This window comes from Engystomops pustulosus, chromosome 9 (genome assembly GCF_040894005.1).
Source record: "Engystomops pustulosus chromosome 9, aEngPut4.maternal, whole genome shotgun sequence".
Taxonomy (NCBI): Eukaryota; Metazoa; Chordata; class Amphibia; order Anura; family Leptodactylidae; genus Engystomops; species Engystomops pustulosus.
In genome coordinates, this window is record NC_092419.1 from 87,021,094 (window position 1) to 87,037,354 (window position 16,261).

The 16,261-nt window shown below is 39.1% G+C and overlaps 1 protein-coding gene across 2 annotated transcripts in view; it reads left to right on the top strand.

The window, feature by feature from the left end:
- The window catches only part of BRINP1 (BMP/retinoic acid inducible neural specific 1), a 140,158-nt gene that overhangs the window by 71,563 nt on the left and 52,334 nt on the right, over nucleotides 1-16,261 (top strand). The window lies entirely within an intron of this gene.

Here is a 16,261-nt window from a genome sequence, read left to right on the forward strand (position 1 = left end):
TGTAACAATTATGCTAATGATTTAGAAGGAATGAGGCCATGTATAGCAAATATAAGCAGATTACCGCAGTCACCATGCATGGATCTGTGAGAAAGTCTCCCTGGTTTATCATGATTGATTTTGAAGGTAGATTTCCTTTAAGCGGTATTTAGGGAATATTAATGTCTGCTACAAAAATCCATAATGCTATAAATGAATAAATATAACAAAACTCAATGGCCCACATTTATCAAAAACAGTGCACAGTTTACCTGTGTGCGTCAGATTCATGAATTGCCCCTTTTGGTGAACATTTTTTCTGTCTTGCCAGACACAGTACAGCCTCGACACAAAACTGGAGCAAAAACTGTATAAATACATGCGCAAGCAGCTTTCATGTTCTTTCTAGTTCAAAGTCAGACAAAAAAACTTGTGCAAACACTTTAATAAAAATTTATCAGAGAACAAAGCTTAAAAAGTTTGCTTTTATGATTCACAAAATTTTATGGTTAAGCTGAGTTATCTCCAAGACGGCTGCCCTCTACAACTACAACTCCCATGATCCCGCAGTTCTGAGTAAGAGCTCCTCCCTCTTATGCTCTGCTTCCAGTGATGATATAACAGACTGTCATATTTTATTATTGGCTTCATGCAAGAGCAGACTAATGGGCTGAAAACTTTAGACCATGGGCAGGGTGCGTAACTACAGTGGTATCATCCATAGCAGCTGCTATGGGGCCCGCAGTGTAAGGGCATCCCTGGCATCCAACTTGCCACAGTAACATATGAAGAATATGCACCATTATATATACATATTATACTGCACACTGTAACAGTGCACATCTTCCACAGTACACACCTGAGCCAGATACTCAGATGAGAAATTTCAGGGGAGGGGAAGGCAGGACTAGGAATCTCTCTTCTCTAGCTTCCGGCCATCTACTTCGATGTGGTCAGCAGCTACTGGGCTACATGAATGTTTGAGTGTATAAATGTGTGTGTATGAGTATAAAAATTTATGTGTGTATATAATTATATAAATGTGTGTATATATGAGTGTATAAATGTGTGTGTATGTGTATATAAATGTATGTGTGTATATAATTATATAAATGTGTGTATATATGAGTGTATAAATGTGTGTGTATGTGTATATAATTTATGTGTGTATATAATTATATAAATGTGTGTATATATGAGTGTATAAATGTGTACTAGAGATGAGCGAGCACTAAAATGCTCGGGTGCTCGTTATTCGAGACAAACTTTTCCTGATGCTCGAGTGCTCGTCTCGAATAACGAGCCCCATTGAAGTCAATTGGAGACTCGAGCATTTTTCAAAGGGACCATGGTTCAGGAATAAAATGTGTTATTTAATTGAAAAAGAATGTCTTCTGATAAGTTAGCAGATGTATGCAAACATCTGCAATCTATTCTTCACTGTTCCGCGCGTATATTATCTCCCGACAAGTTAGCAGATGTGAAGGACAGTGAAGAATAGAATAAAAACAGTGAACACAGTGACCACAGGATCATTTAAGTGAAAAACGCAGTGAAAAACACAGTGAAGAATAGATTACAGATGTTCTGCACATCTGCTTACTTGTCGGGAGATACGCTGTCCCGGGATCCGCTCCTCTTCTTCCACTGAAGTCTCCCCGATCTCTCTGCCCTTCCCGATGTCTCTGTGCCCGCCGCTGCCCCAGTGTCTCCGTGCCTGCCGCTCCCCCGGTGTCTCCGTGCTGCTCCCCGGTGTCTCTGTCCTGCTCCCCGGTGTCTCTGTGCTTCTCCCTGGTGTCTCTGTCCTGCTCACCGTGTTCTTCAATGTGTTCTTCACATACTATTTTGTTCGCACCGTTCTGCGCGTATCTTCCGACAAGTAAGCAGATGTGTCAAACATCTGTAATCTATTCTTCACTGTTTTTTTCACTGTGTTTTTCACTTAAATGATCCTGTGTTCACTGTTTTTATTCTATTCTTCATTGTTCTTCACTGTTTTTTTTAAATTAAATGCTCGATCTCGAGCAGGGGAAATACTCGTCCGAGAAACGAGCCGTTTCGAGTACCTTAATACTCGAACGAGCATCAAGCTTGGACGAGTATACTCGCTCATCTCTAATGTGTACGTATAAGTATAAAACTTTATATGTGTGTATATATGAGTGTATAAATGTGTGTGATTGTATAAATGTGTGTGTACTAATATGTATATTATTTTGAGGGGAAGGGGGCACCATGAAGAAGTCTCTCCTAGTTACGCCACTGCTCGAGACCATTGTGAGACCCAAAACCTTCATAAGTTTGTGTGCGGTTAGGCTAAACGTTACTTTCGTTAATGTATTATTCTAGAATGGCAGAATGTTTACGTCCTTGTGCTCTTGAATTATAACTGCATGTTGTGCATCATAAATTGGAGAACAAGCAAGGTTGTATCTTACTTTCCAGAGATATGAAGCTGCAGAGTAATAAATGGTTTGAATGGTTGCCCTGAAGCCACCTGATCCCAGAGGACGGGAACAAGGCAAAATAGATTTTTAAATATTTTTCAATCAATTGTTTCAATCTGAGATTAAATTAACCGAGTGAAAGAAACCCTTATAAAACTTTTCAGGTGGCAGGGTAAAGTATGTAGAGGATTTTGTAAAGGGTATGTGGGGTGAACATCTAAAAAATGTTATGTGACCTCAAAATAACAAAATTTGCTAAGCATTTGTTATAAGCTTTGTTATGTGCAAAAACTATATAGCTCCAGATGCCCAGAACAAGTGAACTGTACCAAACTTTTTTTTTTACGTGTTGCCATATTTTTTCCCTAAACCATTACCTCATATTTAGAAATGTGATGTCCTCGGATACATAACCCTTAAAGGAAACCTACCATCATGATTCTACCCAGTAAGGTAAATCCAATGGCGGGTTCCTGTACTCTGTCCAAGCCCTGTCCTTTTTTTTTTAAACTTTTACATTAGCAGAACCTTATCTTTTATGTATGCAAATTTTCACTAGAGACTACCGGGGCATGGAGTACCATGGAGCGAAAGCTACGGCCTCATTCAAATCCCTCCTACAGGCTTCTCTTCAGCGCACAGCTCCCTGTAGCTGCACATGCGTCTGCAATGGCAGAGTTCTGCGCATGCCCAGTAGCCCCGGCTTTGCAGATGAGTGCATGCAACTACAGTAACATGGCCTTGTCTCCGGATTATGTGGTATATAAACTTCTCCTACAAATCCTCACAATGCTATCTGTTCTTCTTTACTTTACACCTTGTAACTCTTTAACACAGCAGCCCTGGTCTGTATCTTTTGGGTTGTTGTTTTTTTTAGTCCATCTTCCAAAAGCCATAACTGGATTTCGTAGTGGAAAACTAACAAAAACCTTTAGGGGGATTTATCAAAGCTTGATATTGTTGCAATTCCCGGTGCATGGCCAAGTATTGTGACCATGTTCCCCCTTACACTACCTCCATGCCAAGGTGGCTGTGTCTGGAGGCAGAGTGTGCTTGCATACTAGCTATAGGTTGCAACAGGCAGGACCTGCTGTAGTATTGCCCCACCACCTGCAGGCTGTCGGATATATCACCACAACATGATAAATAAAACACTTTGATCACACCCCAGTTTGGCAGGTTCCGTACCCTTCTCCGTACCAATTACAGCTCCACTTTAAAATGTTAATGAGCACTGAGCTGTGATTGGTTGCCATGGGCAACTAAACACATTCTTACTCTTAGGCAGCTTGATAAATCTCCCCCTTTGTTTTAACACACTTAATTTTAGGAAACTAAGAACGGCAGGTGAAGGGAAAGTCTCTGTTCCCCATTAACTTCAACATATCAAAGGTTGCCTTCTGTTACAATTCAGTTAAAATAAAAAAAAAATGTATTCTTGGTTATTTTTTCTGCTATTTCATAACGGGGAGGGGTATGGAACCTGCAAAACTGAGGTGTGGTCTGAACCTTAACTGTGTGATCCAAATGATTCATTCTCTTTTTGGGTTGTTATGCTTTTAATAGATAGATCAAAATAGATAGATAGAAAAAGTTGATCGTAAAAAATTTGTATTGCCATGTTCAGGTCCAGGGCAAGTGCAAAGGAAGGATTTTTTTCATGGACCCTATTTTAATATGTAAATTGAAATTATTTCACACGCTTTAAATGTTTAAAATTTTGCACAGTAGCCTGTTTTTTTGAAGAAATTTTTGCATTTACACTTTTTTTTAATTTATTGCTTACTTCTAAGGGTGAGGTCACACGTAGCATTTTAATTGCGCTTTAATTGCGTTTTGAAACCTATTACAACAGCTGAGGAGACGTGATTTGCCTAATTACAAACGCAATATAATGCAACGTTAATGCATGTGTTAACAGGTCAGGGTTTCGATTAGTTGCCTGCCTTGTCTTTTACAACCTTTATCAGAGGCTATGGGGCTCATTTACTAAGGGTCCAAACGCTGCACTTTCATCGGATTTCCCGAATATTTCCATTTTGCGCCAAATTGCCCCAGGATTTTGGTGCACAAGATCGGATTTTGGCGCATTGGTGCCGGCTTGCACGCAAAAGAAATCGAGGGCATGGCTGTCAGACAACCGGACAGATTCAGGCAAACCGCAGAATTTAAAAAAGGATTTGTGTCGCAAGATGAAGCACTCACATGCGCCGGGAAGAAGCAGGTGAACTCCAGCGGACCTCGGTGCAGCAGCGACACATGCAGGAACTCAGACGCACAATGTTAGTGAATCGGGATCGCGATGGGACCGGGTAAGTAAATCTACCCCTATATGTCTTTCTTGGTGTGAAGCGGCATCTATAGTCCCTAAATCCCTGAGGAAGTGCTTTTAGGCAAAACATATTGGGGGGGGGGGGATCTAGCTGTTCAAGGTTTTTAGTAGTTGATTATAATATAAGGTTTGGGCGGTAAATGCTAAATAGGGCTTTTAGAAGGGGCTGTTTAGGACATACCAACATAACTAAGCCTATTCAATTTTCCTACACAGTGGGGCAGATTTACTTACCCAGTCCTGTCGCGATCCCGCAGTGGGTTGTCCGACGTGGATTTGGTCCGGCGCGATTCACTAAGATCGTGCATCCGAGTTCCTTCCTGTGTCCCTGCTGTGCCAAGGTCTGCCGGAGTTCACCTGTTTCTTCTCGGTGCTTGTGAGTGCTTTATCTTGCGACACAAATCCTTTTTCAAAATCCGCGGTTTGTCCGAATCCGTTGGGATGTCCGACGGCCAGCCTCCCGATTTCTGTCCCATGCAAGCTGGCACTGATTCACCAAAATTCGATCACGTGCGCCAAAATCCCGGGGCAATTCGGTGCAAAACAGAAATATTTGGGAAACCCAACGAAAGTGTGGCGTTCTGACCCTTTAGTAAATGAGCTCCAGTGTGTTTTTCTAATGTTTTTTACATTTGTTTGTTATAGTAAAATATTCCAGCACATAAATGATATTAAAATGTCATCGCTTTACGTTATATGAATAAGGCTCATTTAATGAGTGCACTAAATGATTACAACAATGTAAAACTAATTAAAATGGGCTAAATGGAAAATTCGGAGACAGAGGAGTCGTAAAGTCACCCACTCATAATTTGCACCCGAAGTAAGGTTTTCTACGATTTATTTTTTTATGTATTCAAGTTACTTCAAATTTATTCAAAGGATGGAAAAAAACAAACAGCAGCCCATCTATTTCTTAACTTCTCTCATTGAGGCACTTGTCTAAGCCGTAGGTCAAGAAATCAAATCCCTGCTGGTAAAACTATTTATGCTGCTTATGTAGGCATTTTCAGACTTCTTTTTTTTGCAGTCATCAGACTAGAAGCATGAGCCTTAGGATTTTTCTTTACCATCAGAACACAAGGATAATCAGGTTTTGGGGCCATATGTAGTAAAATGCTTCAAAATGTTTTCTGTGTAATGTATGTAAAAAAAAAATCAGCTTCCTGGACTTATCACAAGAGGAAGCCATCTGTCAATTGTCTGGGAACCCGCTGCTATATGTTTTTTTTTTTTAGAAAATATATTATGTACCTTGTCTCATATTGTAAAATAGGAATAATTGAAAGGGTTTTCTGATATAAAATGAAATATATAGATATATTTGGATAAATTAAGCTACACTGAACATTTTGACATGAACCTACTTATCTGCTCACCTAATCCTGTTATATGACATTCTGGCTGTAGACCAGAGTGTATTTTCCATGGGACAGGTTCTCACTATTAAACTTAAACATTGGACAATTTAATTCAAGTTTTCTGTAATATGTGTGCAAGTGTGTGTGAGTGTGTGTGTGGGGAGGTGCTGGATTTTAGGTAATGTAATAATAATAATAATTCTTTATTTATATAGCGTACACACGATTACGCAGCGCTGCACAAAGCATGTCAAATTCATCCCTGTCCCCATAGAGCTCACAAACTAAACAACCTACCAGTATGTTTTGGAGTGTGGGAGGAAACCGGAGTACCTGGAGGAAACCCATGCAAACACAGAGAGAACATACAAACTATTTGCAGATGTTGACCTGGGTGGGATTCGAACCCAGGACCCCAGCGCTGAAAGGCAGAAGTGCTACTCACTCAGCCACCGTGCCGCTCATAAAATACCAATATACACCCATTACAACTTCTGCTTTCTTGATATGTAAATCCCCCTGATTCAGAAATATCTCATTCCTCATCAGCTGTCCATAAAATGGCCGTGGAAGGAAGATCATGAGATCTTAACTGTCCATGACCAATCTAGCTTCCGGGACCTTTAGCTTGTGTTCATGATCACTACCATAAGGTCCTGGAAGGCAGATTGGTTATGGACAGATAGAGATCACATGACCCTCCATCTGTAGCCATTTTATAGACAGGAATGGCAGCTGATGAGGTAAAAGACTGGAGGTTCCACTTTACATACCTAATATCTAGCCCCATACATTACACAAAAAAAAAAAACACATTACACAAGTAAAGTAGCCAACCCCTTTAAGATACATACATTAAAATTTATTTAAGGGAACATGTCAAGCCAAACAAAAATTTCCATGTGCCCTATTATTGTATTGCATCTGACAGTATCCTGGTTTTCTACATTTTTATCACATTGGGATGATTGCCCAGCACCAGTGTGAATATGTCTCCAGTGACACACTTTCTTTCCATGAATCTTTGGAAACCTATGTGTCACAGTCATCAAATATTCCTGTAATTTGAAAATTGTATGTGCTGTACCACCTTAGCTCTTCACAGGGAACGCAAACTTGTATCACTATCTAACAATCAAACAAGAAGATAACTTTCACGGCTCAGCCTCCCTGGCTGTATACTTATAGTTTATAAGCTTATGTAGATTGCATAGATGGTCATTAAATTGTTATGTGTCATGAAAAATGTATTTTTTTAAGGCAGAATAGAGGCTGCACTTCAAGAAGTGTAAGTGTATGCATATACATTTATGCAGGTAAAACATATACTCAGATGGGGGTGGAAAATGGAAAATAAACTCAAATTTAACTAAACCAGAAGCAGATGTCTGAGCCGTAATATCACAAGCAAGCCTCCTCAGGTGCCGTTGAACTAGCACATCCAAATTTAGTGAAATTCTGTAAATCGCAAAACTGTTAATAATGAAAATATAAGGCCAAATTTTTTTTTGTCGTTGTGCCTTTTCAGACACACAGGGAGGAATTTATTAAGACTGCCATATTGAATGCCAGTCCTAATTTGTCTTCCCCCAGCGTACTGCACATATACTCAGATGGAAATGCAAAATGGAAAGTTGTGTTTCTGACACATGTTTTCTTCAATATGTCTTCAAGATCAAAATTCTTATTTGATCTCAACAAACTTCTTTAAAATAAACTCAAATTTAACAAAACTAGAAGCAGATGTCTCAGCCGCAATATCACAAGCAAGTTACCAATTATGTGACTCCTAAAAACAAGAGCTAATGGCATATTATACGTTAGTATTTATTTTTAGCTTTCCATCTGGTGACTTTCCACTCTTGTAAGTAAACTTTGGATACTTTATAAAATGATCCAATAATTGGGAATACTTGATAATTACGTAAATACTTTAATATGGAAAAGTATTTTAATTACACCGCAAAATATAGATTTACTATGTGTATATTCACAACTAGAGATGAGCGGATGTAAAGGTTCATTTCTGGTCCAGACCTGGGCATATTGCCAAATTGGCAGCTGGGCAACAAATCGGGCAAATTGACACCCCTGACCAGTCACAGTGATAGCTATTAGCTAGGGGTGTCAATTTGCTGGATTTACTGCATGACCACCAACAATATGTCCGTGTCCGTGCAGAACCCACCCAACCATCAAAAGTTTAGGTGCACTCAACCAATCACATCCTGTGTTATCAGTCATGTTGTCAGTTACAATATTCTTAGTTACATGCCCCTCATGTAACCCCAGCACATAATCTATAAACTAAGCCACATTGCCTCTAATAGTTTTATTATTATGACCCATAAAATTCATATTTCACCTTAAAGAGGTTGTGTCAATAACAATAATAGACTTCTTTCATTGAAGACGTTTGTAATATATTGGGGCTCATTTACCTAGGGTTGCTCTGCTCACTTCTGTCAAACTGTGCACCTTTTTCGGGGATTACACGGCTTGCACAGGTATTTGACAAGTGTCATCGCTGGGATTTAGGTGCATGTGATTTTTTTTTGGCGCAGCTGCGCTGGCTTTCATGCAACACAATTTAGGGGGCGTGCAGTCGGACGATCCGACTGATTCGGACTGAGCACGGGATTTAACTTTCAAATTGTGTCGCAAGCCCTAGCCCTAACATGCATCACTAAAAAGATGGTGAACCTGAGCCAGGAAGTGACACATTCATGATAGTGCACAGGCACTACCAGCGTGGAATACCAATCAAAAAAAGGGTCCACGCATCCCAAAGAGTACACAAGAGTATTCAACAAGAGAACAGATGGATGAGTATATTGGACAAACAATATACTACAAAGTTTATTGAAAAATACAATACACAACATCAAAAGACAAGACAAAAAAACAATTATAAAAACACTTAAAATATACACCTGCCGGTGTATCTAGGTACCAAGGGCCAAAATTAGACCCTCTGCTCCCTAGCTCAATCTGCCAGCAAAGCTAAACATGAGATGAAAAAAAGACCTAGAAGTGCTACAATTTAAACCTAGTGGCTGTGGTGACCAAAAAGGTACAAACCGCTAGTGCATACAGACGCGCTATACAGCCAAAATATACAATACCAAGATTTAACTCATTGATCCACATATAATGGGCTGTCAGGCATGGTCAGAGAGCGGGGGAGGTGGTACACCCTACGTGTATCATCACCATGATAAACTTTGTACTATATTGTTTGTCCAATATACGCATCCATCTGTTCTCTTGTTGCATATTGTACATTCATGATATAGGGCGCACAATCTTAGTGGCACAGTGCATTGGAGTTGGAGTTCTGTTAACTCCGGTGATAGGGTAAGTAAATGTGCCCCAATGATTTTACAGTGACCCCAGTACTTTGTCATTTTCATGTAAATTGTGAAAGAATGAAAGTATGAGGCCAAATTTTCTTTTGTCATTGTGCCTTTTCAGATACAGAGGGAGGAATTTATTAAGACTGACACATTGAACGCCAGTCCTAATTTGTCTTCCCCCAGCGTACTGCACATTCAATGTACTAAGAGACTTGGGCTGGTTAGAGTCGGAGGAAATTTCAGCTGAAAACTGGCGGAGGCTATAGGAAATATGGCGGACCGGAGAGTTCACGCCCCTGCCCATCCTGCTCCCCAATCTGTAACTCCCAAAGTGCCTTCTGGGGTGGAAGACTGACAAAAATGTTGATAATGGAGCTTTTTGTCATGCATTGTCCGCCAGAATGTCCAATAACAACCCATTTATTATTTGTACAGTCACACTAGCCTTTTCTCCTAGGTATCCTAGGGGACTACATTATTTCTCAGTTTATAGCCCTCTAGGTGTAATAATCCACATTTTAATACTATGCAAATCAGGAATTACCATAATAGTAATTGGCAATTAGAACACTAAGTAACTGTACAAGGCTCACATGGGTTCAACGTCAATATAATATTATTAGTGTTAGAAGATTATGTTCGTACTAACGTACACATTTCCTAACCATGTCTCTATATAACCTTAAAAAACATTCCTTTCGGTGATGCTAAGAATGGTGAGAACAAAAAATAACTTAAAAATAAGGAAACAGTACAGGTGGATTCGCAAAGGAAAAACAAGGATTAACTTGTCACAAATCCACAGGAGGATTAATGCAGCCTCCACAGATATCATGCAGCTTTTGTTTTTCAATGGTTATAAGAAAGGTTACTATGGAAACGTAATCATACAAAACAAAAGAGTATGAAAGTGGCAACAAGTGTAACAGTCAAATGAATATGCCAATATCGTTCTATGAAGGAAGGATTCACTTCACTTGAACTACTTCCCTGTGGGGTTTCTCGAACTTCACAGTGCAGTCAACCCATTACAGATGTTCAGTTGTTAAGTTAATAACGTTGTTTAATTAAACGAGAAACATAATTTCAACATTACAAATTAGAGGGCACATTGGTGGACATTGATAACTTGTGGGACTAAAGAAGACTTTGTGAGTGCGGCACTAATAACACCACTTTTAGGTAGATAACTTTAGGCTACTTTGACGCCTTGTTTTTTGGACATGTTCAGTATATACACTAGTACACTAGACTAATACTGGCAAACAAAATACATCCTTTTTGCTTCACGAGCAGCAGTAACCACTAGATGCAAAAGCTCCTTCTTGGAGTAGCAGTTTCCAGACAGTGGTGGCTATCAGAGGCAGTTTTGCCTCCATCCCTGGCCTCCGCTGTGCATATGCTGTGGTTGTTTCACACAGTTCAAATATGAAGACACCCAGAACGTCGCCAGGAGCCAATCACTGCCCGCTGCAAATGCTTGCTCCTCCTCCTCCTTTCAGGGGATGTATCCAATTTCATGAGCATACACTAGGATATATTTTAGCCCTCTCTTATAAATATACTTTGCAAATCCTCCCGATCCTTACAACAAACAGCAAAAACATGGTTGCTGCTATAGATTTACTAATATGCGGACAAACACAAAAAATAAATATAGATAATTTTATTCCTCGATTACCTGTATACTTTTTGCTAACTTCTCGACAGTAGATAAATCTTTAATTTTAGGAAAAATACTGTTTTGAAAATGCTAATGAAAAATGTAAGTCAATGTTCAGAAGCTCAAAATACTTTTTGTTTTCTTATTATGCTAGGTTTATACAATGGACAGTATGTTAGGGTAATAAGGTGCAACGGTATCCCACTGCCTTCTGCACTCTGTCGGAGCACTGCAGGGGGCACCAGATTCATAAAGAACGTGCGCCACAATTCCTGAATCTGCCGCACCCTGCACTATACACCGGCAAACTGCACTGTTTTTAGTAGTTATGACCCAATAACTCAGACTAAACCTCTCAATTTAGACTGCAAAGCATAGTAACAGAAATTATTTCAACTCCAGATCGAATGTCTGCACATACTTACCCTCCCAGAATCTACAACAGATCCATTCAACGCTGCACTGTAAGGTCCTAATGCTTGACGGCATCAAATGTTTTGTGTGTCACAACGTACTGAATGTTAGGAGGGTTGGAGGCGATTGAGAGACAGGAGGTAACGCACCATAAAACATTAACTATTCAATGATTCAATCCAATAAATACATCATCACCCCTTTACTCACCTTTGTTAGTTAATCTACTGTCTGACTTAGCAAAACTTTAATGGTCCATTGTCATCACTTATACAATCTGCATCTACAGATATGTTTTTCATGTTCTTGCTCCCCTTTATGCCAACCTCATTGTTGAGTGTGTAGTTCTCACCTTGACTCAAGGAGCTAAGTAGGAACAACTGGATTGACTTGAGAAATCTCTGTCTCGACACATTTCTTCTAAGGAAGTTAAACAGAGGTGACCATATTGAAAATGTGCATGTATGGAAAAAGAACATGAAATAAAATAACACAATACAAGTACAATCTTATATATCAAAGAGGCTCTAGTATTCAAAAACACCTAGTGATAAAAAAATAGGACTTTATGCCAGGACTTGTTATAACATTAGAATAATAACCTACAGTTATTGTGGATTTAACAAAGAGTTGTAAAACAGTTACCACTAAATATACATGACTCACAGAGGATGATGATCAAACACTCCAGCATTGCAAGTGACAGCATACATCTCCTACCTAACAGCGGAAAAAGATAATTCACAGTCACAGTAGCTGCAGCCAAACAAAATATATATGGTCCAACCATTTGAGCCCAGGCGACACATCTCTTACTAGCATCTCGATAGAAGAACAATAAGTCGCAGTAAACTTGATCGGTGCAACAAATCACTTGTTACACCAAAATCCCACTTGAGGCTGCTATGGAGTCAAGTGGATTGGGGTAGGACTTTTTTCTGGGAGAGAGAAGAGTACTGTGGGTAACCCACTATTGAGACTTTGTATGATCTGTAGAAGTGATGATACTCTAGGATTATTTGCTCTCTATTAGGGCTCAAGGACTGTAAGCAAGAAAAGAAATAGAAAATGACTGCCGATATGCAGAGACGCAAATAGGACCACCTTTATAATTTGTGGTGTGGCCAGTCGGCTCGTTGACAACGTACTGCACTTTGACTGAGCCCAATGAGGCTGTGAGTTAGCCAGAAAAAAATGACTAGCTCACGGTCAAAATAAAAGGCTGTTTGCATGAGGTTTTAGAGAGAGTTGGTGAGCTTTTATGACTTCAAGAGGTTTGTGAGGACCTAATTGCCACTAAAACCAATTAAAGTGTCATGTCAGACAATTAGTAGAAGCATATACTAAGATAAAACAAGCGCAATGAAGTTGGGCAAAGCCTTCAAGATATACTTTAATTCCTACTAAGAACCAAAAGGTTCTGGTTGATATGTGGAGCCTCAGAGGATTGTTAATTAGTCAAGCAGTACTTGTTGGCTAATTTGTAAATCCATAACAACATATATATGATCCTATTACTATTACTATTAGTAATACTATTACTAGTCCCCTCAAACAACACAAAAAAGTTCTTTAAAAAGTTCTTATGAAAGCCCAGTGCATTTCAGAGAACTGCTCATACCTGCTGTTATGAATTGGCCCCAACTCCAGAATTCATTGTACACAATGCTGAACCATTATGGGATGCACTTATTATAAGGTGTTTGGGGGTGCAATATTATTTGTGTCCACATAATTCGTGGCTCGAAAATTGTAGACAGTGAAGGTTTAGTAGAAAATAAAAAGGTTATTGATGAATAAAAGTCTAAGGCAGATAAGGACACTCACAGATTATTTTCTGAAATAACTTTGCTCTTCGTCTTTTCCCTGTACTGTACATGCTGTGAGTCTTTGATGTGTCAGGTGGTCAGCACACCTCCAAAGGTAAGGTTTGGAAGTGAAATTCTCAGGAGGTTATTTCTGTTTCTAAAATAGTTCTGTATTGCTACAACTCAGTATCAGAGACATTATGTATAAAGGAAATTGTAATGGAAAACTTTTAAGCAGTCTGAACAGGCTATTAAGGACATATATTCCCACACATAATTGTGTCCTATAGTCTCTAATATAAAAGTGGAATTCTGCTTTCATGATGATCTAACATTTCTATACTTGATCCACCATTTGAAAATAAGCAGCATGTCTTTCTCTTTGCAGAGTTATAGCATTTTATCTGTTCTAAGGCTACTTGTCAAAAATCTTCCTTAGCAGCATAGATGTAGGTGGGGTCTAAACTGACTGACTGTCTGGAACTGAGTCTGCTACATACGGCCTTCAACTCAGTGGCTAATCAAATGAGAGTTTAAAAAGTAAATCTAATTTTTCCATTACATATACATACAGAGGAAGATTTATCCAAAGAATCTTTAGAGTTAGAAGCAATTGTTGAGACCCATATGAGGTGTTATTTAACCCCAGCTAGGTTAAGTAAAATTTTTCCCTGTACCCCACTGGGTTGCTGGAGGGGCTATAGACAGATGGGCATCTTAGTGCACACTTTATGGTCAGAGTTTATGGCACAAAATGTATGATATGCTTACAAATACATATGCAGATAACTCCCCATGCTATAGCTTTACTATAGTTTCCACTCAAGAGCTAAACTATTTCAGCTTATATTTTGTTGTTCACTAAAAAGTTATCACAAGACATTGGAAATAAATGGTATCTCCTGACATATGAGAGGTTATTACCCAAACAGGGTTTGTGGTTATGAAAAGCTATAGCAACTCATGTTAGCCCATATTATCAAGAGTGACATATTCTAAATCAATAGCTCCATGCCTTATTACCGTTCCTTTTCTTTTTAAAGTTTACTTTAAGTTCAAGGCCCCTCAATGCTTGAACTGGTTTCAAGTTTCTCATATGTTCTTACACATACTTACTTAACCTTGGCCCCTGTTATGGGGAACCAAGAGGGCTATAGTAGTATTAACTATAAATGAACAATAATGTCTAGCAAGAGTTGTGAGCGCTTACAACCCGCACTTGAAATCTATCTTGATTATTTGCTACTTTTGTAATGTGGCCCAACAGGCTGAATTGTTTGTTTTATTCTTACTGTTTATTGTGGAAAATGTAATAAAAATTTGAATTAAAAGTTTAAAATAAGTATCTGAGAGAAAAACGTTCTAGTTGCTCATGACATTCAATCAGAAGTCAGCTTTCTTTTCCCTCATCAGTTTATAAAACGAAACCTGAGCACTGACTGGTTGCCATGTGCAACTAGGACAGACACTTCTGATAAATCTCACCTACATATTTATATAGTAACCTAGACTGGCAGCTATAATCATGTGGAGGGTGTAAAAGCAGCTTCACAGCAAGAAATGAGTTAAAAAAAAGCTGTGAATTAACTACATAAATGTATAATTTATGTTAAGTAAGAACTAAAAGTTATCAGCTTCCCTGCTGTGTAGATAAAGTGTCCATAAAGGAGAGCTGCAGAGCTTGAAGAATTATATAGTGCAGCCTGAGGTGTAAAGAAAGAAACAGGATGTTTTACATGATCACATACTGGGATGAAGGGACTGCTGAATATACACTGCTCTATAGACACAAGGTTCAGAGAGAGCAGCAATTATATAATCATCCCCTCCCTCAGAGTGAGCAGGGAGCAGAAGCCATACAAATCTATCACTGACTAATATGACTGGCTTAACCTGTAAACCAGAAGTAATAACTCTGTAAATGAATAGCTGGAACTGCCCATTTTCTGTGATAACTAAATTAGTTAAAACACTTTAGGTCATGTGAACCAGTGAAGTTGAAGGCATGCTGTGTTTGGAGAAAGAAAAAGGATGAGTACAACCTCAAGAACATTGATGGGGATACTTTGGGGGTACTTTTCTGCAAAATGGACCGGACAACTGCAATATGTTAAAGGTAGAATGGTTGGGGCCATGTATCGCAAGGTTTTGCCCAACAACCTCCTTCCCTTTGGAAGATGGGTTATGGCTGGGTCTTCCAGCATGACAATGACCCAAAATACACAGCCAGGACAAATAAGGAGAATTTCAAGGTTCAAAAATCTTTTGAGGGAGCTGAAATTCAGCGTTAGTCCCAAAACCTGAAAGATCTGGAGAAGATCTGCATGGAGGGGTGGACCAACATCCCGATGCAGTGTGTGCAAACGTGCCCAAGAATAAAATGGAAATTAATTACTTAAGTCATACATTTTCTGGATTTTCTTTAAATTCTGTCTCTGGTTGAAGTATACCCACAATAAAATTTACAGAGCCTTCCATTCTTTGTAGGTGGATACTATTTTTCCCAGTGTAGAAAATAACCGAATTATGGGATGTACAGGAGCTTTCTGGCAGGCTTGGTAGATCCTTTGTTCAGAAGCCTCCTGGACATTCCGAGATTATAGACTAGTGTGGCCATTTGTCTGCATGGGGCCCAGCTACTTCTGATGACAGCTCCGGCTACAAATAATGTGACTCTGTGCTTCCTGATTGCAGTTTGCAGCTGCATGATTACAAAACATATAGCAGGCTGGATGAAGGCACATTGTTCGAAGCAGAAAATCAGTTTGGCCTGAAGTCTTTCCAGAATGATTACTAAAATAAGAATATAGTTCTGAAACAAAACCATAAAGTAAGCTTGGAAAAAAAAACTTGAGCAGTTGAGAATTATATTTTTTGTTCCTTGAATTCACATGAAAAAGT